This window comes from Balaenoptera physalus (assembly GCF_965194825.1).
Source record: "Balaenoptera physalus genome assembly, chromosome: 7".
NCBI classification, from domain to species: Eukaryota; Metazoa; Chordata; class Mammalia; order Artiodactyla; family Balaenopteridae; genus Balaenoptera; species Balaenoptera physalus.
The window spans coordinates 54,664,951-54,691,432 of NC_138886.1; the positions used below are offsets into that span (position 1 = coordinate 54,664,951).

Below are 26,482 nucleotides of genomic sequence, written 5' to 3' on the forward strand. Positions count from 1 at the left end.
TTTATTAGCCTGGCTAGGCTCTAATCCCCCCATCAGAGATAAGCCTTCATGTAAGAGGGGATAAAGAGAGTAAGCCTAGGAATTCCATGGTGGTGCAGTGGTTAAGAATTCACCTGCCAATGAAGGGAACACAGGTTCGAGCCCTGGTCTGGGAAGATCCCACATGCCGCAGAGAAACTAAGCCTGTGCGCCACAACTACTGAGCCTGTGTGCCACAACTATTGAAGCCTGCATTCCTAGAGCCCATGCTCCGCAACAAGAGAAGCCACAGCAGTGAGAAACCCGCGCACCGCAACGAAGAGTAGCCCCCGCTCACTGCAACTAGAGAAAGTCCATGCGCAGCAACAAAGACCCAATGCAGCCAAAAATAAATAAACAAATAAATTTATTAAAAAAAAAAAAAGATAGTAAGCCTTTACACCTGCAGGTGAAACCCTAAACCTGCCTTCGGGGTCCTTGTAGTTGGGGGAAGTAGAAAGTTTCACAATAAACTACAAAGATTTGTTTTTCCTCCTGTTTGAGAACAATACACTCCTTCTGGTGAATGTAGGATCCTAGGCAAGTAATTATCACTCAGGCACACGTCTCAGAGGACTGCCTGAAAGCATCCATTGATAATCTCCTGTGAGGCCTAAATTTTCCCTGTACTCCCAGTCCCAAAAGAAACTGGGTCAAAAATGAAAGCAGACAATGGGCCTCAGACAAACAGAACAGAATGCACTTCTCGTCTCTCACGTGTTTATGAGGGAATTCAAACACTGCCTAAGCAAGACATAGCACTGCTTATTTCCAATGGTGAGTGTAGTAGGAAGAGTAAATGAAAAAAAAGGAAAGGTGTATGTGGGGGTGAGAGGCTGCCACTGACAAGTAGACAGAACATTCTGGATTGTTGGAAATTGTGACAATCCTAACATTTTCTTAAGACAGTCGGGTGGAATGCCTTATACCTGAGCCTCAATATATCAAAACCACCTCTTCAATAATATATCTAAATATACCTCCACCTCCCAATAACTATGTAGATCAGAGGAAGTGGTAGAAAAAACAAGGAGGGCTCGGTAGCATTTTATTTATGTCAGTCGAAGAAAGAATAAGGTCATAACAACTTGAGACACTAAATGAATACTACTTGAGATATATATATTTTTTAAAGAGCATAGCCATCATTCTTACCAGAGGTTTGAAAACTCTTTAGATGTTTCATCAACAATCTCGGGGGACCACAGAATTTTCACCAGTTTCTCATTCTAAGAAATGTCAGATGGATGACACACCAAACTCAGTGAAGAAATATGGGACAACTGCTATGGCTAATATTCTGAAGTTTGATCAAAGGTGCTTATTTTTCCCCATTTGTGTTTACTTTAGGTGCTAGGCTTGTGAAAGGTATGAATCTTTATAGATAATACATTTATACATGTATTGAAATAACATCCTAGAGGCACAAGGCAGGTCAGGGACAGGTGAGGCCAGGACTAAAATCAGGCCTCTGGAATGCCAGGCCACTGTTCTGCCCTTCCTCCTTCCCCCATGCTACCTCTATCTATGGCCATGTCTTCAACTTGGTCTTGGGAGACCTGTCCAAACCTCCTCCACCTGTTTTATTTCCAAGTCTGGTGTTCTTAATAATGAATATCACCTCCCCCCGTCCCCACTCCTCAACTGCAGAGCCTTCTCTTTTCACTAAGACCCCAGGAACAGTCAGCAAGCTCGCAGGTGAGAATGTTCCTCACATATAAAAAAGTTAGACATTAGAGTGCATCAGGGGGAGGCCTGTGTATAAAACACATCCTATTCACTTCTAAATGGTTTAAGACATTAAAGAATAGATTCATTGGAGAGATGTGCGCGTCTGCATATTTGTACAATTGTATTTGTGTTCAATTTTACCTTGATAAGTCCCTGAAAGCAATACTCATATCAGACAAAATAGGCTTTAAAATAAGGACCGTTACAAGAGACAAAGAAGGACACTATATAATGATCAAGGGATCAATCCAGATGGTATGGGCCTAAATAAATACAAAATTAAACTTCCTCCCTAAAATAAAGGGCTAAACCTGACAATCTACAATTACTTCTCAGGATTTTTTCCAACTGTATGTAAATGTCTCTTGGTATGGACTAGTGTCAAACATCACAGTTGGGTTTAATTTTTTTTAATTGTGGTAAAATATACAGACTATTTTAACTACTTTAAAGTGTACAATTCATTGGTATTAAGTACATTCACAGTGTTGTGCAACCATTACCACTATCTAGTTCCAGAACCTTTTCATTACCCTGAAAGGAAACCTCATAGCCATTAGCAGTCACTTCCCATTCCCTGCTTCCCATAAACTAATCAACTACTAACCTGCTATCTATCTCTGTGGATTTACCTACCTATGTCGTATAAGTTGAATCACATAGTATGTGGCCTTTTTGTCTAGCTTCCTAGCACAGTGTTTTCAAGGTTCAACCACGCTGTAGCAACTATCAGTACTTCATTCCTTTTTATGGCTGAATAATAGTCCATTGTATGGACATAACAAATTTTGTTTATCCATTCAACCATTGATGGACATTTGGTTTTTTTACACCTTTTGGCTACTGTGAGTAGTGCTGCTATGAATATTCATGTACAAGTTCCTGTTTGAACATCTGTTTTCAATTCTTTTAGGTATATACCTAAATGTAGAATTGCTGGGTCATATGGTAATTCTACATTTAACTTATTGAGGAACCACCAAACTATGTTTCTCCAGGGCTACCCCATTCGTGTTTAATTTTATAACTATTATTAAATAACATGAACAGTCAGTGCAGGAACAAGCAATTATGCTGGCTTCTCCATATTGCCCAAATTCAGCTAACTGGACACCTCCTCAGACAGAACCCTTTGGTCACTCAAACTAAAACAGCTCCTTCTCCCCATCCCCAGGTACTTCCAGGCTATTATCCTATTGTACTCTCTTTTCACAGCACTTTCAGAGTCTCTGAAATTATTAATTTATTCATTTGCTTGTTAACTGCCTACCTCTCTCTTCTAGAATGTAAGCTCCATGAGAGCAGCACTCTTTTGTCTTGTTCACCACTATATCCCCAGTGCCTAAAACAGTACCAGGCACAGTAGGCATTTCTTTAGTGAATAAATATCTGAATAGTGCTTAAGGCAAAAAAGAATTCCTACAAGACAGAGGAAGAGCCAGACTCAGTGCCTACTAATTTTCTTTCTTCTCAAAAACAAAACAAAACAAAATAATTCTGGATGGCAACAGGCTCTAAAGCCCTAAGAAAGGAAACAAATGTGGCCGCAAAGGCCACCCAATTAGTGACACCATTGACCAGCTAACTGTAGACTGCTTAGTTTCAATTGTGCATTTAAGCCTCGGCCTTTCTTTCATAGACCAGTTGTCACTGCAATTGGTTGGTTTTGTTCCTGAGGTTAAGACAAAAGAGCTTAGCCTTTAAGGTAAGTTTGCTTCAAGCTTTGATTTTATTTTGTTCTGTTCTGCTTATCAAATAGAAGCCTCCAAGAACTCACTTTAAGGTCAAAGCAAAAAGTCAAGTTACTTTGCAGGATCCTTCAATGTGTACACATTTGCTTTTACCCAACTTGGGTCTTTTTCACAACAATCAGATTCCTGCTGTTTGAATAAGAGAGAAAGAGGAACAAAAAGAAAATGTTTGAGTTGAGCACAAAGCCTTCTAAAGGTCTCACTCTTTCTTTTAGGAGATGAAGACCCCATGGCTTCATACAGTAAACTGCTTATTCAAAGACACAGAGCTCCATGGTGGCAGGGCAGACTGCCCATCTACACTCGCCAGCAGAACATCAGCTCCATGAGGGCAGAGACCTTGCCTTTCGTGGTCACTGCTTGATTTCAGAAGAGAGCAATGCCTGCAGTGTACTCAATAGATGTTCCCTCAGCTCCACAGCACCTCCATGTTTCCAAGCTTTTAAAGGCACAAAACAAATAAATGTGTTTTCCCAAGCTCTGAAGAACTACCTGAATTTAAGGATTGACATTAAACACCTTGGTTAGAGTCACATGAGGATGTGCTCTGGAGTAAATTCAACAGTCAGAGCCTGTGGGTTCTGCAGGTACAGAAATGGCCTTCTATGTGAGAAGGAGGTAAATGCAGGCCTGATCAGGGCTTCAGGTAGAATCAGATCACAGGGAACACTGGTGACAAAGCTGCCTCCATGGCAATTCAGAGTTTGAAGACATGATTATCACTTTTCCTGGGCCTTGGTTTATTTACTTATTTTCTCTATAGACCTGTGCTGTTCCTCAGCTAAAATAATAATAATAATAATAATAATAATGGCAGCACATCATGGATAGCCAAACTAGAACATTTTGAAACCAGAGTAAATTTTTAAAAATTTTGGTGTGTGCTGCCGTGGGAGGGGGGTGGTGGTGGTGGTGTTCTTAACCAAATCACCTGAGAAAACAGCAGTTTTCAACATCTTGCTCCTTGGCACACTTGACCACTACGGGCTTTCAGTGCTTAGAAGATTCTATTTTTAAAAATGAAGATATTGGTCCAATTAATGTGCTTTCACGGCTTTTCCCACAAGAGCTACTAATTAACCTTTCTGGGATTTAACAAGGTTTGCCCTAACATTGATATCTAGGGCTTTTTAAAAAACATTATGATGCTACCTTGATTTTTTAAATTCTATTCTCCTCTCTTCCGGGTCTGTGGGTAAGGGGAAAAAAAGAAAAGATGATGCCAGATATGCTTCATCTTTCTTCTTTCCATTACTTTTTCATCCTGGACCAAGAATGAGCAGGGCAACTGGGGCTTCCTTCTTCTTAGCATATGGAGCTGTCATCCTTGACATCAACAGACTTGGCAAGAGCCTCTGTTTTCTCTTTCTTGGGCTATTCTGAGACATGTAGCTGCAGATGCAGAGTTTGACTAGGCAGAGTGTGACTGACCTCAGATTACTCTAAATTCTAGGTAGGATGAAATCAAGGGTTCCTCTGTGTATCCCGGTTCCTGATCCTATTTTTTAATGTCTCTCAGCATCACCAAAAAGCTCCTATACTTGAGCACCTTCCATATGCAAAGAAAATGGGGGTTCCAAGATGAGGTAGATGAGTAGCTACCTCTCAGGGCTTATAATCTTGAGACACATCAAAGTTTAGAATACGTAAATATGAGATAGAGAATGTGTGATTTAAAATGAGGATTTAGAATTGAGGATTTTAAATGGAATACTCCCTTAAAGATGGCACAAACTGAATGAAATTCAACCTAAGACTGAATGCCAGTTTCTCAGGAGACTTTCTATGGAGCCAGGCTTTGGGAGCAAAGTAAAGGCTGGAGAGAGGAGGAAAAAAAAAAAAAAAAACCAAAGAGAAGAAAACAGAGAAGAGGAGAGAGAGGAGAGAAAGAAGAAAAGAGAGACAGACATAGACAAGCACACACGAACTGTGAGGTCAAGAGACAGGGAAAGAGAAAATGTTGATGAATAGGGAAAAGGGAGTTGGCAAAAGCAGCTACTACTTGCCCAAATAATATCTTTGTGTATTAGAAAAGGCTGCTCTTCTTCCTCAAGACATTTTTTTGCCACATACCAGGAAAAAATGCCACTAATTATCTAAATCTATGATGACTAAGAATGTGAATGGTGCTCCCTAGAATTGTTCAGTGCACAACCTGCACAGCCTTACATCCTGGCCGTGCAGACTTCATAACAACTAGGCTCCTACATTTCATCTCATTCAAGACCATGACTCTAGAATATCTGGATGAGCAGCTTCATGAGAGATCAACGATGTCCTAAGGAACCAGAAGCTGAGATAATCCAAATTCCAGAGCTGGCTTTATGGGCATATAAGCTGTGTAGTTGCACAGGGCTTCACCCTTACAAAGGCTCCACACTTGGAGCCTTTCACCTAGGATGGTGACAGCCTAAAATTCTTAACGATTTTTGAACAAGGGGTCCCATATTTTCCTTTTGCACTGGGCCCTGCAAATTATGAAGCTGGTCCTGACTGATTTCAAACTGAATTTTCTCTGGTTGGGTCTGTACCCAAGAAAAATATCTAATGAAGATACAAATTTTATTCTAAAAAGCTGAACAGGAAAGCACAGAGACAGGTGACAAAGAACAATTTTAAAATGGATAATCACAGATAAATAAAGAGAAGAACTTTTTCATTTCCTGGAAAAGGCAGGCACTTGGGGTCTGTTTCAGACTCATTATTTGTTCTCGACTAAAAAGCACAACATAAAATCACATTTTGTGTGAACCAGTTCACTCTTCTTCAAATGAAAGAAAATTGAAAAAGAAATAAAAAAGAAAGAAAGGTCAACCAACTTCCTAGGGAACAGAAAAATGCAGCATAAAACAAAAACAAAAACAGTTTACTCAACTTTTTCCATGATATCAAAAGGAGTCTTTGACAATTCTCAGCAAAGACATGACAGTACTTTTAATGCTGTTAAGAAAAAGTGGACTTCACTGAGAAAAACCTCAGAAAACAGGCCTTGATGATGGGCTTACGCAAAAAGCCCAGGCCCCTTGCTATGAACTTTGATCTACTTTACAGGTTAAACAAAATTAACTGTAAAGAAAATATAATGTTCTAAAATTATCTATAGATATTTATCGCTATTCTGGGCTTTGAAACTCAGACATTTTCTTCTGGTGCATCTGCCCCTTTGGATGAGTGATTTCTCCAAACAAAGCTAAGGAAAAAGACAAAGAATATCACTCATTGTGTGGATTGTACAGAATCACAAATGTACGTTATTCCTAGGGAAAAGGAAGTGAATCCAGGATTTAGCTATGAGCCTGGCTTCTTGTGCCACTAATTTCTCCAGACCAAGAAATGCTTGTAGGCCTTTGCTTTCTTTTCTTTGTTTTGCTTTTTTTTTTTTGGTTTTATTTATTTTTGTTTTTTCATAATTAGCAACTATGAACACACATGTGTAATAGGGAGCACAAGAGCATGGCAGAGGATAAGTAGTCACTGCCCTGGGTACAGAATCACATCCCTATTGAATAGGGCCTTTCTCTCCCTATTGATCTCTTTGACCCTCTAGGCTCTCCTGCGCCAACTTCAAAAAAGAAATTGCCATCTCTCCGCTGAAATTCCACATCTGTTCTTGCATGTTATCCATTTTTTCCACTAGATCCTTGAAGATACCTAGCATAATCATTTAAAATCCTGCCTAATAATTACAAAACTGGACCATCTTTATGTCTATGACTATTTCCTCTTGGGCAAGAGTCACATTCACTTGTTTTTTCATAGGTCTATAACTTATTTTTTGCAGACATTTTGTGTAGAAGAACAATGGAGACTAAGTTAATATTTATCCACAGAAAAGGCCTCATTCTTCTTTGGTGGGGGGAAAGGAGCACTGTGTCATTTAATCTATAGTTGATCTGTGTCTGGATTTACTGCAGCTGTAGTTAAATTCAATTCACCACTGGCTTTAATATTTAGAGGATGGGATCAGGACTCTTTTTTAGCAGGTTGAGATCTGAGTACTAATAAGATTCCAGATCTCCCTATGGTTTACAGGTAAACCATCAATGTTCAAAACTGGTGGTTATCGCTCTCAATGTTAAAGTCCAGCAGGCATATTTTGGGATTATTAAGAAATTCTCTTCATTCTCCATTACAGCTCCTGGCTTTCTGTATCTCTGGAAAGCTCTCTCTGCCCTACTTTTGGGTGCCCTCAACCTTTGGATGGTGACTACAGAACACTCCAGAGTGCTGTGACAGAATTTCTCTCAGCTCTCCTCTCCTGTCTTCAGTCAGCCTTCACCAAGTCACTGTCTTACTCTTGGGAAAGCCCACATGTGTCTTAAAAGGAAACTATCAGCTTTTCTGTCCTACTCTCAGCCTTTTGCCTGTCACCCCTATGCACTTGGTAAAAGCCCACGGAAAAGTTAGAGGGTGATGCAGGCTTGCTCTGTGGCTAGGGATCCTTGGGTTTCTAAACAGTCAAGCCAGCCAACATGCATTCACTCAAAGTTAGTTAAAATTGGGCTAGTTTCTTCTTACTCTGCCTATAACATATTCCTCCTCTTCCTACCACTCTTCCAGGACTGAAAGCAGCCCTGGGTTTCTTCTCTCCTAGGAAGAGAAAGAAGTTATGTCTACTTCTTTGTGTCCTTGGCTCTCTCACTGGTTTAAAAACATCTGTAATTCTATTGCTTATTCTCATTGTTAGAGTAGATGTGAAGGTCTCTTGCAATTTTCTACATCTGAACTAGAACTCAACTCCTACTTTTATGTATTTATTTGTTTATTTATTTATGGCTGTGTTGGGTCTTCATTGCTGTGCGGGCTTTCTCTAGTTGCGGTGAGCGGGGTAGGGGGCTACTCTTTGTTGCAGTGTGCAGGCTTCTCATTGCAGTGGCTTCTCTTGTTGCGGAGCACAGGCGCGTGGGCTTCAGTAGTTGTGGTACATGGGCTCAGTAGTTGTGGCTCGCGGGCTCTAGAGTGAAGGCTCAGTAGTTGTGGTGCACGGACTTAGTTGCTCCGTGGCACGTGGGAAAGCCCGGACAAGGGCTCGAACCTGTGTCCCCTGCACTGGCAGGCGGATTCTTAACCACTGTGCCACCAGGGAAGTCCTCAACTCCTACTTTTAAGGCCATGTTGAATTCTACATGCAGCCTTCCTCCTGGAACCTAAGGCTCCTGACCAGCCCAGGCAGCTTCTTTGAGCCCATTTGCCAGGCCTCGTAGCACACACCGGACACTTTACTCAAAGATGTCTCAGCCAAGCTCCCAGTTTGGAATTCCAGCCTATCCTGAACTTCTCACTTAATGGAATTTTTACCCCTCACTTTATTCTGTTTTCAGTTCTCCAGGACTAACTGCCTTTACTGAGTCTCCCATTTATGTCTTCTCTTCAACTTTCCAATTTAACAAGTATTGTCTTTTTAAACACGAATCTGGTACCTGATTCTCCTCTCAGCCAATCTGTTTATCACCTTGGGTAATGGTTCCTCTCAACTGAATATAATCCTTGGTCCCTTTCACCTGGAGGTGCTCCCTGCCAGCTCACCAATGAGTTGCATTCAGAGTGGTATTCTCTTTTCTTCTCCCTAAGTCAACCAGGCTCTGCCCCAGAAGCAAGTCTCAGCTCTGCTCACTGGTACCATTCTTATGCCCGACCACCCTCCACCCCCACCTATAGATTTTCTACACTCAGAGCCTGCCCTCCAGTCCTTACTTTCTGGCCTATCCATTTTATGCTCCAGATACAGTTTCTACCCCAATCCTCTGGTTTTCAGATAGACTTGCACACCACTCTCTATTTGCCTGCTTTGTGATGGCTGCTGCTCAGTTGTTAACATTACAATGCTACATGGTGGGGGGGGGGGAGGGCTTTCTATTCTAGACTTGGAACCTCGTGTAACTAGGCACAGAATGGTTTAATTGGATACCTGTAAAGACTGAACTACACAGAGTATGTATTATCACAGTTTAGTATAAAAATGAGATGCCAACAATTTTTTCTAGTCTCATGTTTGCATGACAGTCCAGTAAAATATCTGAATTATCAAAAGCATCATGAAGGCCAACATCATGATATTTTCAAGTGTTTCTAGAGGAAAAAAGCAACATGCTATTCTTTCTGTAAGCCTGTATTTGCATATTCCATGGAGAATTATGCTAGACTGCCACATGTGACTTATAAAGACTCTGCACATTTTACTACTCTGTTCCTTTGATTTTTCAGTGATCAGTGTATCCTGAGACAGCTTCTTCCCTTTGGGACAGCTGAGCTTCTTTAAGTCAGGTGGTAAAAACGGGGCATGGGAGGTGGAGAGGGGCTGAAGGTGTGTTGGTCATCTCCATTCTCACTTCATTTGCTCTGAGTTTTTGGGCTGTCCCAGCACCTCTCCCTGACATGACTTCATTACCCACAACATGGAGATTGAATTACTTCCTTGCCTACCCACATTAAGTACCCAGGTTGTGAAAGATAATGTCTATACAGGACTGTGCGTTCTTTGACCCAAAGGAGCTCAACAAATGCAGAGTCATATTAAAATGATACACTGCCCCTGTGGCTTAGTGACTTCCTTAATTTAGGAGAGAAAGAAAAGGCAGTTCAAAATGAAAGTCTTCATGATGTTGTAGAAATGTTCCTTGAAGATTCCCTGCTAATTTCCTCATGTTGAAATTACTGGAGGGAGTGGGACAGAGGTGGAAGGGAAAGAATGGGTTCTCAACTTTCTTTACTTCTGTGCCAGTTTCTGCCACATAGAGTTTTCATTATACAAAAGGTCCGAGACAGAGATGGAATGAATACTGATTTAGGATTAAGAAGACTTGGGGGTCTAGTCTTAACCGAATCACTCCTTTGCTATGTGACCTCAGTTGAGTCACTCATCTTCTCCAAACCTCAGTTTCATACCTATAAAATGGGGTGATAATAACTCTTCTGCCTGCCCCCATCATTGCTGTGAAGATTAATTTAGATGGTGTATGTTAAGAATGCTATGTATACAGTAGTACAGTGTACAAGTGACACAAATTCTTACTGTTGTTATGTTGACTAAGCACTTGGAATAAACTCATTTACATCACTTGAATCTTTACCCTCATCAGATTAATATATTGATGATTAATAAATTAAGTTCCATTTCTGCAAAAAACAAAGCACAAAAGAAAAAAGTATTTCTGAGCCAACACCATCTTAGGTCTGTCTAGGGATGTGATTTGTACATTTTACAATATTCCCAGGAGCAAAATGTATGAGACTTATCCTTTCTTCTTACTTATTCTTTTTTATTCCCCACTTAGTAAAATTCTCTTATAAAACATATAATACAATGAATAACTCATATGGTGTGGAAGAGACTTTTAGAGGTATGTTACAAATTATCCTGGAAGGTGGGGTGATATATTTGGCATGTTGGTGCAGGAAAGAATAATATTATTGAAAACCAAATCCTACCACAACAAATTGTTTACTCCAGGAATGAACAATGATTAAACATCTGGAAATCTATTCATGTAATTCAGTACACTAACAGAATCAGAAATCCAACCAGATGATTGTCTCAATAGAGGTTAAAAAGGCTCTTGATAAGATTCAATCCCAATTCATGATTTAAAAACAAAAAAATAAGAATTCTAAAAATGATATTGCATTAGAAGCACACTCACTAAAACCGAAGAAAGACAAGTAGGTTTGCTATCATCTCACCACTAAGAACTCAACTATGTATCAAAGGTCCTAAATTAGGCAATTAAACAAGAAAACAAATGAGATGTAAATATTAGAAAGGAATACCTAGAAGATCTAGGAAAATCAACTGAAAAGAAATATTAAGGCAAATAAAAGAGTTTAATAGGTTGGTCATACACAAGGTCATCATAGAAAAAATAACTTTTCTACACACAACCAACCAATTGAAAGGTGAAGGTATTCAGAGAGTGTGTGTGTTTATGTGACAGTGTGCGTGTCCAATATCCAATAGTAAACCTACTGAAGTAAAATATGCATGTGAAGAAAATCATAAGACTTTACTACAAGACATAAAGGAAGACATGAAGAAACAGGGAAAATATCAGAATCTGAACAGTGAGATTAAATATTTATCTGTGAATTGAATGCAATTTCAATCAAAATCACAAGATTTTTAATGGAACTTATCAAATTCCTGATTCTGAGGCCCATTAAAATTGAAAGGAAAATCTGTAAGGTCAACAAAATTTTGAAAAAGTCTAATAATGAGAGGAAACATCTTATCCGGATGTCAAAACATATTTTAAAGCTATAAGACATTTTTGGAAACTCTGAAATGTCTCTACAATAACTGACAACTAGACCACTGAAACAGATGAGAGAACCAAGTAACAGAATAAGGCAAAAATTAGAATAGTTTATGCTAAAGGTAGCATATTATCTCAGTAGAAAAAGATAGACCTTAGTGATGCCAGGAGAACTTACATTTATTGAGGGGAAAAAATAACCTATATTTGTACCTTGTACCATACACAGAAATGAATTCTACAAGGAATAAAGAGAGAAAAGTGAGTAGAAAAATTTTAAGTATTAGAAGTAAATACCAGAGAATTTTTTTCTAATATTAGGAGAAAAAGGCCTTCTTAAATAAGATAAAAATCCACAAATAATAGAAGCTATTGAAGGATGTGACTAACAAAAATGTAAAGCTTTTACACAACAAAGCACAGAGATATTACTTACATAAAATTTATACATTAGTTCAAGGTTTTCCTTGACTGTCATATTTTCTGCATTTCTAATTTTTATTCTATAAAATATAAATATTGGATTTATAACATTGGTTATGCAATATCCACATCCCCATTTAGTTCATCCCCTTCCTACCACACTCAATTCCAGACCCTCTGCTCAGAGAAGATGTATAAAATTAACCAATGTCAGAGAGGAAGCTACTTAATTCCCATTTCATTTCCATTTTCTCATATAGGGAAATGGGCTTCAAACTGAAATTTAAGACTAATTAGATGAAAAAAAATTAGCAAGAGAACATGTAGTCATGTTAACTGGGTCCCAGTGTCCTGGTGCTGATGGGTCCTAATCCCCCAGAGTGCTGTTAGTAGACATGACTAGTGCTCCACTATCAATTTGTCTGAGAGTAGAGCAGAGACACCTGAAGATTAAAACTGGCACTGTTCCTAATTTTTTAGAAAAGGAAAAAAGTTTGATTCTGGAAATTATGAAATAATTTTTTAAATTAATTAAATATTTTCAAATTAAAATTATTAATTAAATAATTTTAAAACAATAAATTTAATCCCATGTCCCATAAAGAATATAGAACTGGCTATTTTTTCTTCTGTAGGTCTGAAATTCTGTTTTTCCCCAGAACTCCCTCAGGCTGTGGAGTTTGCAAACCAGACCCTTCCTTGGGACAAAGGCTCCTCTGGGTCCCTTCTCAGGTTTTCCCTGACTCAGAGCCATTCTTCTAAAGAGCCACCAGCAACACAAACCAGATAGAAAGAGGAGCATCAGGGAATACTGAACAAAGAATGAGTCAAGGGTAAGTGGAATGGCTTATTTTTTTAAGTACTACAATATTTGGGATTTTTTCCACATGCTATATAAAGCCCTTCACTTTTTATTTTACCCTTTTTGAATCTTTTCATACCAATACTGCACAACAGCCCAGGTGAGAATTTCTCTGTCATTTTCAAACTTTAATAACAAATTTGTTTGTTTTATATAAATTCCCACCTCTCTGCCTTAATGTATTAAGTAACACAAATGTCATGTTCTACCAATTAGTAAACAGGTTTACTAAAATAGAACTCTCTGTATTAACCTTATAAATTTCTTACCGGCCAGCAAAAAAAACAAAGTAGCAAAACCCAAATGTTTCTCAACCCATAAATCACTGTGATGCTAATTAACTAAACAGACAAGCATAGACTATTCCAGGTGAAGAGGTCTATTTAAGATGCTAGAATTCGGCTACACTGTATGTATAGATGACACTCATAAAAATTAAACATTAAAGCATGCAATATATTTTTAGCCCTGAAATAATGTTACATAGTTCTAAATTCAATTAGAAAGGGCATAAGAAATACAGACTAAGACTGGACTTTTTAATATACGGTTAAAACAAGTACAGGAAAACAGACTTGCGGCACATTAAAAATATAAGACTTCCAGGTGTATAAGTATACATATAACTCTGCCTCCTTCCATAATCTCATTAAAATGACCCAAAGAATATAAAAAACCTGGAAAATTTACATCCTTTAAGGAATTTAGAAAGGGTTACATTCACACACCAGAAATTTCAAGGTATTTCTATTTAATAAAAGAGCAAATGGTATTTGTCTGTAGGGAAGGCTGACCTTATATACAACTCTCTGGCCCAGAAGTCGGAGAGGCTCCAGCAGAAACTCATTAACACTCATTATTGTGGGGCTGTTGGGAACTTATCTGAACCCCAGCAGGGTTTATAGAAGCATCCAGGCAGGGAGGCCCCCTAGGTGGGAAACCCTCTGGTTACCCAGTTTGCCCTTGATGCTGATACCTGTACCATCTGCAGAACAAGAGCACGGTCCCAGCCTCCTCTTGGTGGTCAAGAAAGAATGAAAAAGAAACTCAACAGCACAAAGCTGATGCTCCTCGTCGCCAATGCTATGGCTTCAGCTCTCTCGCTGCTACTCCAGGCTGCTTGATTTCTGACCAGGTAATATAAACAATACTAAAAACTCTTCCTTCTTTCTTTTATCTGTGCCTCAGAGAGACCATCTGTGTCAGTTAGCAGCTTATTGACTGTCAACTCCAGTTCACCCTTCTTTGCTCTGCTTAGTAAAACTAAAGCTGAACCCTGTAAGCATTTCTTCTTTGCCAGCTGGTAAAATATTAGGCTTTGTCAACAGAAGAAACTGGAAGGCCACTGCAAGGCATAGTGGAAGAAGGGGCTTCTCTTTCTAGTTCTGGTGTGCTTTTCTTCTTGCTTCTATTGCATTCCTGCAGCAGTGTGTATGAGGCCCAGTGGTACTTACTTTCTAGTGAGTTTCTCTAGTACCCCAGTGCACATCATCCCGTGGACCAGCCCCAGCCCACTGGCACCATGGTGGGTGACTTCCTGTTCAACAGCTGTAGTCAGCTGGCACTCCGGCAGGGGCTTCATGTGGAACAGCTCTGGTCAGCTAACACCCAGTGAACTTGTCCACCACACAGCTGCCAACACACCCTTTCCAATGAAGTCTAATTCTCAACCTTGATTGGACAAGAGGGGATCTCGCTTCTAAATTCTTACTTTCTTGCTTGCTTAGTCCCCTTCAGCCCTAGAGGAAGCAACTGTTCCCTGCATTTGCCACTCATGTATTCCTCAGAGTCCTCTTATCCTTTTTAGCACTTAACACCTTTGATCGGTTAATAATACTTTACATTAAATTGTTCTTCTTCAAAACACTGGCAAGGTTTGTCTTCTGACTGGACCCTGCCTGATGCACTGTCTCAACACTCTAACAATGCATAAACAAAGAAGCTTCTTTATAGGAGTGAACAAAGGAGAGAGTACGAGCAAAGAACAGAGGAAAAGATGCTGTTTAGAAAGTGCTGTAAAAAGATGTTGCCAAAATAAGCAAGCAGCCACAAAGGATCAAAGTAAAAGCATTCCTGTGAAATAGTTTTGCTTAAAGAACCAAGAGAATATTTCTGAGAATTTCCAATTTGTCTTTTCAACTAGATTCAAGTTGGTACTTTATATACAAAACTAGAGTAAGGACAGTATAGAGATAAAACAGATTTGCCAAATTTAAAACCACAATTAAGATAGTGAATAGTAGACTGTATTCTAGGAGAGAAAAAAAATTAATAATGCCTCATTTCAAGAAAAAATTAAGCATCAAAGCAAGGAAAAAAGATCACTAGCAAAGAATAGATGGATTCCAGACTTCTCCTCCACAATAATTAGAAATAAAATGAAGCAATAACCACTGAGCTTTGAAAGAAAAAGCTTATGATACAATTGTTCAATATCCTGTAGTCATCATTCTTAGGTAAAGATAACAGAAAAAATTCTCAGGGTGTATAAAGTCAGAAAGCATTACACTATATATCCTTCCTGAAAAGAGTTCTCAAACAACTTCCAACTGGTAGAGAAAGGACTCAAAATTAAGAGCTCAAAAATGGAGAAGTATTAGTAGGAAAAGGCTGGTAGTAAGCATGAGTTCAGAAACTAAATTTTCTAATTAAAATTAAATGAAATTTTATAAGATAATAAAAAAGGCAAATTCTAAAAATTTTTTGAATTAAAAGTATTAAAAGCAAAATGTAAAAAAAAAACAAAAATTTTTAAATCATTATAATAATCTCATTCTAAAGTTCAGGGAAGTCAGCGAAAGATGCTATATTTCTTATGTTGCCCAAGTGGAAAATCAACAGAGTATTTCATTCATGATTTTGACAACTAGAGAAAAAGTTGTACACTATTTAATTATAAAATTAATTTTAACCTAAAAGTAACAACTTCCAAATCACAAATGGTGAAAAGGACAAAGAAATATTATATGTATGAAAAGTAAAAAGGCCAACATTATACCCCAAAACATGTTAAGTATTTGAGTGATGAATTTACTATTTTTCTTCCTTTTTATTTTTCTGTACTTTCCAATTTGTTTACAATGACGAAGTATAATCTGTATAATCAGAAACAAAATAATAAATATTAGAGAAAACCCTGGGACTCAAAGCTAAAATTTCAGAGAAGACATTCCTCCTGTCATTAACTGCAAAGTACGTCAGTCTACATGGTCCTATATCTGCCTCCATAAGACCAGCGGAAGGAGACAAGACTAGTCGTAATATGAAACGTTGAAAGAGAGTGCTGTCAAGGGAGTCTTTCCTTTCTTGACTATAGGTTTTTGGGGGTTTTTGCTCTGTGTGTGTGAGTATGTGTGTGTTTAACAGGTCTATCTGACTTCTCAATGGAGACTTGACCAATAAATCCAGGTCTAATCATTAATTAAAGAATATCAGAAAAGTAAGGGATTTTTAGAAATCATCTATAATCCAACCCCCTTGTCTCACTCATTGAGAATTAAGGCTCAGAAAAGTAAGTAACTTGTACACATTCAGCCAATAGCATTAGTTCCAATAAATGCATGGGATTAGCAGAATACTATAAAACTTATAGTTTTACAAAGCCTTTAGCGCCTCGGATAAGGCTCAATAAAAATGCCCTGTTGAATATATAGGAACTTACTGAGCAGAGTAGATTCCTAAGATACGAGCCAGCTCGAAAACTTTATGGTTGGGAAATTAATTGGCTACCTTGTCTTCCAGACTTCAAGACTTGGAGGTTGCTCCTTTGGGTCCTCTTCAGCCTCTGCGCCTAAAACCCCTGGAGAGGCTGCCCAGCTGGAAGCTAAACTTGGAATAGCGCTTCAGCCATTCCAAACCTCAGGCTCATAAATATTCCAGTTGCTATCCCCAGGAGAAAGCAGGATTAAAGATAAGATATTTACAAATAAAAATCATTAATAGATGTAAATGCACATGGGCCTACAAGCCTACTAAAGGCCCAGTCTGAGTCTGTAACAGCCCACAGTGGCTCTCACAGATACTTACGATCTAAAAATCCTAAAGTTTCTTTTTAGACTATCTGTCAAATATTAGGCTATTTTTTTCCCCAGAACATCAAAAGGTTTTTTACCAACTGCATGCCTACCTCCAGATTGAAGCAGAAAGTACCTTGAAATGAAAGTGTGTGTGGAGGGGTGCTTTTTGCTCTACAGTGCATACTTACAGGGAAATTAAGCCATTAAATTTAGTCAAGAGCCTTTTACAGCTGTTTTGCTATTTTGCCAAAGCTCTTTTATGGAAGATTTGGGAATCACTCTAAAATACCATAGTAGATTTTAAAAGAAAACCAACCCCAAGGACACTCTGCCTTCTCCAGTTTGAAGTGTAACTGAAAATTTTCATTTGGGAAGGGAAGCCTATGGGTGACAGGAAGAGAAGCTCTGAATATGCTCCAGCCATCTGTGTCATCACTGTCGGATCCAGGCAGAGACCTACAGAACATGGTACCAAGGTGCATAGGCAGCCATTTCATCCACATTCTACTCGGTCCAGCTGACATTTGCATGTATCTGTAATAAGACAGTCAAGTGATTCTGACTCAAAACGTTATATCTATGTATATACATAGATATAATACACATTGTATTGTATCATATACATATATAATTTACGTATTGGCTTTTTAAAATTGGAGTATAGTTGCTTTACAATGTTGTATTAGTTTCTGTTGTACAACGAAGTGAATCAGCTATATGTATACATATATACCCTCCCTCTTGGACCTCCCTCCCACCCCACCCATCTAGGTCATCACAGAGCACTGAGCTGAGCTCCCTGTGCTAGTGGTAACAGCAGGTTCCCACTAGCTATCTATTTGACACATGGTAGTGTATATATGTCAATCCTAATTTCCCAATTCATCCCACCATCCCCTTCCCCCTCTGTGTCCACAGGTCCATTCTCTACGTCTGTGTCTCTATTCCTGCCCTGCAAATAGGTTCATCTGTACATTTTTCTAGATTCCACATATATGCATTAATATACAATATTTGTTTTTCTCTTTCTGACTTACTTCACTCTGTATGACAGACTCTATGTCCATCCACATCTCTACAAATGACCCAGTTTCATTCCTTTTTATGGCTGAGTAATATTCCATTGCATACATGTGCCACATCTTCTTTATCCATTCATCTGTTGATGGACATTTCGGTTGTTTCCGTGTCCTGGCTATTGTAAATAGTGCTGCAGTGAACACTGGGGTACAGGTGTCTTTTTGAATTATGGTTTTCTCAAGGTATATGCCCAGTAGTGGGATTGCTGGGTCATATGGTAGTTCTATCTTTAGTTTTTTAAGGAACCTCCATACTGTTCTCCATAGTGGCTGTATCAATTTACATTCCCACCAACAACGCAAGTAGGTTCTCTTTTCTCCACACCCTCTCCAGCATTTATTGTTTGTAAACTTTTTGATGATGGCCATTCTAACTGGTGTGAGGTGATACCTCACTGTAGTTTCGATTTGCATTTCTCTAATAATTAGTGATGTTGAGCATCTTTTCATGTGCTTTTAAACCACCTGTATGTCTTCTTTGGAGAAATGTCTATTTAGATCTTCTGCCCATTTTTTGATTGGGTTATTTGTTTTTTTGATATTGAGCTGCATGAGCTGTTTGTATATTTTGGAGGTTAATCCCTTGTCAGTTATTTCATTTGCAAATATTTTCTCCCATTCTGAGGGCTGTCTTTTCACTTTGTTTATGGTTTCCTTTGCTTACTGTGCAAAAGCTTTTAATTAGGTCCCATTTGTTTATTTTTGCTTTTATTTTCTTTACTCCAGGAGGTGGATCGAAAAAGATCTTGCTGTGATTTATGTCAGAGTATTCTACCTATGTTTTCCTCTGAGAGTTTTATAGTGTCCAGTCTTACATTTAGGTCTTTAATCCATTTTGAGTTTATTTTTGTGTATGGTGTTAGGTAGTGTTCTAATTTCATTCTTTCACATGTAGCTGTCCAGTTTTCCCAGCACAACTTATTGAAGAGGCTGTCTTTTCTCCATTGTATATTCGTACCTCCTTTGTCATAGATTAGGTGGCCATAGGTGTGTGGGTTTATCTCTGGGCTTTCTATCCTGTACCTCTGATCTATATTTCTGTTTTTGTACCAGTACCATACTGTCTTGATTACTGTAGCTTTGTACCATAGTCTGAAGTCGGGGAGCCTTATTCCTCCAGCTCTGTTTTTCTTTCTCAAGATTGCTTTGGCTATTCAGGGTCTTTTGTGTTTCCACACAAATTGTAAAATTTTTTGTTCTAATTCTGTGGAAAATGCCATTGGTAGTTTAATAGGGATTGCACTGAATCTGTAGATTGCTTTGGGTAGTATAGTCATTGTCACAATGTTGATTCTTCCAATCCAAGACCATGGTATATCTCTCCATCTATTTGTATCATCTTTAATTTCTTTCATCAGTGTTTTATAGTTTTCTGAGTACAGGTCTTTAGCCTCCTTAAGTAGGTTTATTCCTAGGCATTTTATTCTTTTTGTTGTGACACTAAATGGGATTGTTTCCTTAATTTCTGTTTCTGATCTTTCATTGTTAGTGTATAGGAATGAAGAGATTTCTGTGCATTAATTTTGTATCCTGCAACTTTACCAAATTCATTGATTAGCTCTAGTAGTTTTCTGGTGGCATCTTTAGGATTGTCTATGTATAGTGTCATGTCATCTGCAAACAGTGACAGTTTTCCTTCTTCTTTTCCAATTTGTATTCCTTTTATTTCTTTTCCCTCTCTGACTGCCGTGGCTAGGACTTCCAAAACTATGTTGAATAATAGTGGTGAGAATGGACATCCTTGTCTTGTTCCTGATCTTAGAGGAAATTGTTTCAGTTTTTCACCATTGAGAATGATGGAATGATGTTTGCTATGGGTTTGTTTTATATGGCCTTTATTATGCTGAGGTAGGTTCCCTCTATGCTCACTTTCTGGAGAGTTTTTTTTATCATAAATGGGTGTTGAATTTTGTCAAAAGCTTTTTCTGCATCTATTGAGATGATCATATGGTTTTTATTTTTTAATTTGTTAATATGGTGTATCACATTGATTGATTTGCATATATTGAAGAATCCTTGCATCCCTGGGATAAATCCCACTTTATCATGGTGTATGATCCTTTTAATGTGTTGTTGGATTCTGTTTGCTAGATTTTGTTGAGAATTTTTGCATCTATGTTCATCAGTGATATTGGTCTGTAGTTTCTTTTGTGTGTGTGACATCTTTATCTGGTTTTGGTATCAGGGTGATAGTGGCCTCTGCAATTTTTTGGAAGAGTCTGAGAAGGATAGGTGTTAGCTCTCTAAATGTTTGACAGAATTCACCTGTGAAGCCATTTGGTCCTGGACTTTTATTTGTTGGAAGATTTTTTACTTACAGTTTCAATTTCATTACTTGTGATTGGTCGGTTTATATTTTCTAATTCTTTCTGGTTCAGTCTTGGGAGATTGTACCTTTCCAAGAATTTATCCATTTCTTCCAAGTTGTCCATTTTATTGGCATACAGTTGCTTGTAATAGTCTCTTAATGATCCTCTGCATTTCTGCGGTGTCAGTTGTAATTTCTCCTTTTTCATTTCTAACTTTATTGATCTGAGTTCTCTCCCTTTTTTTCTTGATGAGTTGGGCTAAAGGTTTATCAATTTTGTTTATCTTCTCAAAGAACCAACTTTTTGTTTTATTGACCTTTGCTATTGTTTTCTTCACTTCTATTTCATTTATTTCTGCTCTGATCTTTATGATTTCTTTCCTTCTACTAACTGTGGGGGTTTTTTGTTCTTCTTTCTATAGTTGCTTTAGGTATAAGGTTAGATTGTTTATTTGAAATTTTTCTTGTTTCTTGAGGTGAGATTGAATTGCTATAAATTTCCCTCTTAGAATTGCTTTTGTTGCCTCCCGTAGGTTTTGGGCTGTCATGTTTTCACTGTCATTTGTTTCCAGGTATTTTTTGATTTCCTCTTTGATTTCTTCAGTGATCTCTTGGTTATTTAGTAGTATATTGTTTAGCCTCCATGTGTTTGTGTTTTCTACAGTTTTTTTCCTGTAATTGATTTCTAATCTCATAGTGTTGTGGTCAGGAAAGATGCTTGATTCAATTTCAATTTTCTTAAATTTACCAAGGCTTGATTTGTGACCCAAGATGTGATCTATCCTGGAAAATGTTCTATGTGCATTGAGAAGAAAGTGTATTCTGTTGCCTTCGGATGGAATGTCCTATAATATCAATTTAATCTATCTGGTCTATTGTGCCACTTAAAGCTTGTGTTTCCTTATTTATTTTCTGTCTGGATGATCTGTCCATTGGTGTAAGTGGGGTGTTAAAGTCCCCCACTATTATTGTGTTGCTGTCGATTTCCTCTTTTATGGCTGTTAGCAGTTTCCTTATGTATTGAGGTGCTCCTATGTTGGGTGCATAAATATTTATAATTGTTATATATTCTTCTTGGATTGATCCCTTGATCATTATGTAGTGTCCTTCCTTATCTCTTGTAACAGTCTTTATTTTGAAGTCTATTTTATCTGATATGAGTATTGCTACTCCAGCTTTCTGTTGATTTCTATTTGCATGGGATATCTTTTTCCATCCCCTCACTTTCAGTCTGTATGTTTCCCTAGGCCTGAAGTGGGTCTCTTGTAGACGGCATATATATGGGTTTTGTTTTTGTATCCATTTAGCCAGTCTGTGTCTTTTGGTTGGAGCATTTAATCTATTTACATTCAAGGTAATTTACATATTGGATCTTAATTCTGCCCTCAGTATCTCTGCTAAAGTTGATATTTCATAGTTGAGACAGCTTTATAGAAAAGTTCTTCAGATTCTTCAATTTTCAAATCCCTTCCTTATAAGAAGGTTCCATATAGATCCATTCTGTACTGAGTTCCTCCCTCTTGAGTATAACGATTTAATGGATAATGACTTAGCATAAGTTCAGATTTGCACCAAGTAAGAATAATGAGAAAACTGAAAAATAAGGACTATTTCCTGGGAAATTTTGTTTGTTAAGTAAGATCTCTCAGATATCTAAGACTATGTCCCCAGACACGACTACTGACTCTCTAAACCCTCTGGTATCAAAAAAGACGCCAAAGAAGGTGATAGGTGGTGGTAACTCGTGTTTGTGTATGTGTGTTTATGTGTAAGCTCTATGTAATTCTCTCTCACACACCCAGGTGAAAGAGAATGGGTAAAATTATTTCTCTGCCCCACATATTCAAATTCTTATATACCAAAGCAAGTAATCAGCACTCAAATATTCAAATAATTAAGTAATTAATTAATCTGGTGCCAGTGAGCCTCCAATTATTTATGAGAACACTTTTTAGAGTTCCTTTATGGGCCAGCTAGAAAAGCCCTGCTAAGATAGAAAAGAGCTTCACAACATGGTGGCAAGGTTAAACCCCCTGCTTTATATAGCTGTACTTTAGCACTCAGAGATATGTACATGTACACTCACAGGAAGCAGGTTTCTTTGTCATTATTTTTTCCTTTCACCACTGGGACCTTTTTTCTTCCTTTAAAATTGGTTTATGATGATTTGACCAATATTATGCAAAGAGATCTATAAGGCCTTTCAACTGCAAAGCATGCTAATACACCAAAAGCTCCCACTCAGGAATCAGCAATGGTCACAAAACATTCCTTGAATTTAAATAAGGAGACAATGCATCACTGGGAGTCATGGGCTTCAAATGCCTATAGGTACATTTCAAAGATACAATGTGATGGGAAATATTCATAGCAGCAATCTGTTATGTAACCACTGGGCCAATATGAATAAGGAAAATAAAATCACAAGTAGATGTCCTTAATCTAAATCTTGCTGTTTTTCTCTTTCTTTTTTCAAAGTACAGAGGAACTCCTTAAACAATACGGACATGATTCTATGGAAATTGAAAGTAATATCAGTTATAACTATCCCGAAAATAAACTTGATACTAGCTTTGCCAACAGAGTGTGCTGGGGTTGGATTAGAATCAGGGTACGAAATAAGCTATTTCTAAATCATCCATGACCTTGAAGTCTCCACCAATGTTTCCTTTTCTTTCCTGGATCTCAGATTTTGACTTTTAAAAGGAGTACATGGATATCTGCATGTGTTAAGGAACAAAGAACTATGAAAAAGCTTAAGTGACAGCTGCCAACATTGTTATCCTTTAGGAAATCTTACTACTAGTATCTGCTCCCAGGACTGCTAGAACCAACCAGAGGGAAAAGGATAAAATTCAGTTTCCCTTTGTCATACTCCCTGGAGTCCACAATTCCTAATTTGGCATTTTTATTCTTTGGGAGGAGAATTACTAAGGTGGCTTTCTAATTTTAAAGTACTTTCTTAATATACCTTTTAAAAAGTCACCCTGAGAGTTTCATAAAAGCCACAAAAACTCATCCATCACAAAGCAAGAGATAACACAACATCAAGAAACACACCCAAAGAAGAAAAGCAACAGGTTGCATTTACTTGCCTTGATAACACCCCTTTGGACAGAGAACGAAGCCCACAGCTCTGTACAACATAAAGGATGGAGCTCTATATATACCCACCTACTGGGTCATCCTACTGTCTCAGATGCCAGAGAAGGCCAGGCAAAGCTGTGGAGGGATGCTTTCTCTAATCATGGAAATAGTCCCCTCATCCTTTATTTCCAGCTCTGTGCCTCTCTCAGTGGTTCTTTCCTCCAAAGAGTGCTTTCAAGCTACTCATCTTCTCTCTTGAGAAGAGTTCATCTTGATAATAATGTTTAGTTTTGACCATTTCACAACATGTGCTCACACACAACTCAAATCCTTCAAAGATGGGCCTTCTGTGTTATGCACAACCATTGCAAAGTTTGGACTATTGTGAAAAGGGCCAGGCTGTAAAGCCCTTAGTTGACAAGTGCACAAGGACAATCGTACAATGTTCCCAACATGGTGAGTGGGTAGTTTCATGGCGGGTCCACTCTTCCATGACAATGGAGTCAGAGTGTCTCCAATCCATCAGTAACCTTTGGGCACGACTGAGTTAATTTTCAGAAGGGGAGGAGAAGAGTTTTCTGTAAAACTTCCAGGGACATTTTAAATAGCCATTATTGAGTTATCAAAATTTAGTTCCTATGTATGAAATACATTCACTGTAAATAAAACATGATATTTCTTCCTCTTTACAATTTACTGAAAAGTCTAGCCAAGCATGAATCTTTTTTTTATGACATCCTGTCTATTACAGAGATTTCTGCATATAACAAGAGAACTGGCTTTCTAGAAAGGACTGTTCTTTTTTGTTGTTATATTATTGTGCTGCTGTTGTGACTGTTTAGTTTGTTTCTTCCGTAAGAGTAGACTGAATTAAAAAAGAGAAACTTGTGATATACATGAGCAGCCTAACAAAGCCATGCTCATCAGTGTAAAGTTCACATATAGCCCCAAATAGAACTGAAAGGCCAAATTAGTAGTAAAATAACTCAAATAAAATCATATGCTTTAGCCATAAAGCATGATGCATGTATTTATGATCGTTTTCCACTTGGGTTTATTGCTTTGTTTTTTAAATATTGGCCCCTTAAGTATCTTTCTTTCTTTTTCAAATGGCTACCAATCTCAAATTGGAAACCAGCTTTAAAACCTTGCAACCAGGGGCTTCCCTGGTGGCGCAGTGGTTGAGAATCTGCCTGACAATGCAGGGGACACGGGTTCGAGCCCTGGTCTGGGAAGATCCCACATGCCGCGGAGCAGCTGGGCTCGTGAGCCACAATTACTGAGCCTGCGCGTCTGGAGCCTGTGCTCTGCAACAAGAGAGGCCACGACAGTGAGAGGCCCGCGCACCGCGATGAAGAGTGGCCCCCACTTGCCACAACTAGAGAAAGCCTCGCACAGAAACGAAGACCCAACACAGCCATAAATAAATTAATAAAAAAATTAAAAAAAAAAAAAAACTTGCAACCACTACACTTGTGTTGCACACCTGTTCTTCTAATACCCACCACCAGATTTCTATAGTACAGTGGAGATAGAGATACATTCATCTGAATTGATTTACAAGAATGATCATGCAAAAGAGAATTGATATAAAAATCATCTAAATACAGGATGCTTAAACAGCTGTTCTCAAACCTCTGTGTACACTCAAATCACCCAAGAATGTGTTACACCTTCTAACTGTCAGGTTTCACCTTGAAAGTTTCAGATTCAGAAGATCTTAGGTGGGGCCTAAGAACAAGCACCCAGGTCATTCAAAAAAATCATGGACTACCACACTTTGGGACTCACTCATAAGAGAAGCCTGCGTCTCTACTCCCAGGCTGAAAAAGCTGATAGACAGACTCTCAGGGTATGACAACATGAGCAAAGCTGGCTGAGAAATACTCACAATTCACAGCCACAAAGCAGAAACTCAGGATGGCCTCTACTGGGTGACACAGCACTCTTCCCCAATCCTGACCAGGGCATACAAGGTAGAGAGCAACATAACATGGTGGTTCAGAGTGTAAATCCTGGAGTCAGACTGCCAAGGTTCAAATCCTTACTCCTCAAAGGAATTAACTTCTCTCTGCCTCAGTTTCTTAATTCATGATATGGGAATAATAATGAGCATCTACTTTACGGAATTAATGGGAATTTTAAGTAAACCAAAACATGCAAGGTATATGAAGCAGCACCTGACGTATAGGAGGTGCTCAGTGGTTGAACTGTGTGTGTCTGATGTGTGTAAGTACATAAACCCCTGCTTAAAATGCAGAACACAAAATAGTCATTGAAGAAGTAACTTGCAGAATGCCATTATTCAAACTGAGAGCCAAGGGGCAGGTTTCCAGTTTAATTCACTCAAATTTGCATAAGGAGCATGCTACAATCATTTTGCCCCACTCTCTGGCATTTCTATCTCTCCATCTCCCTTCCAGCTGGCTGGTTCCTCCTTCCTCCCCAATCCAAGGGAATAGAGTCTTCTTGCTAATTTACCACTGAGCTAGCCCCAGGCTGGGGATGATCAATGTCATGACTCAGGAGTCTCCAGAGGAGCAGGGTCTCCCCAAATACTTTGGTTTCAGGTTGAAACTGCTCCACCTAAGCCATGACTGGGCATCCTCATCACCCAGGATTTGTCACAGAAATTCCAGGAATTTAGTTTCCTTTTCTAAACACTTATTTTCTAAGCTTTTTGTGGCTTATATTCCTCTAAATACACTCAACTACTCCTCCTGATAATTCTTTCTTGATGATTGGTGTTACCAAACCCCATAACCTTGAGAGATTCAGCCACATTTCAGTCCCAGTTCTCCATTTCTTATCAGCTGTCAATCTCTAAACTCCTTTCCTCCTTTGTCAGATATGGAGGTTACCCAATTGGATTATATTCTCTTATGGTCTATATTTTGTACCTTGATCCCTTATTACATCATAGGAGATTCGTTTTCCATATTCCAATGATCTGGAAAT

At 38.4% G+C, this 26,482-nt stretch overlaps 1 protein-coding gene and 1 long non-coding RNA gene across 6 annotated transcripts in view; both read right to left on the reverse strand.

Moving 5' to 3' along the window:
- Positions 1-26,482, reverse strand: part of GLIS3 (GLIS family zinc finger 3) — a 507,022-nt gene that overhangs the window by 235,161 nt on the left and 245,379 nt on the right. The window lies entirely within an intron of this gene.
- On the reverse strand, positions 6,871-26,064 carry LOC309665025. The gene is made up of 2 exons (XR_014266167.1): positions 24,996-26,064; positions 6,871-24,685 (listed from the first exon to the last, which is right to left on the reverse strand). It is a non-coding gene; the product is annotated as an uncharacterized lncRNA (long non-coding RNA).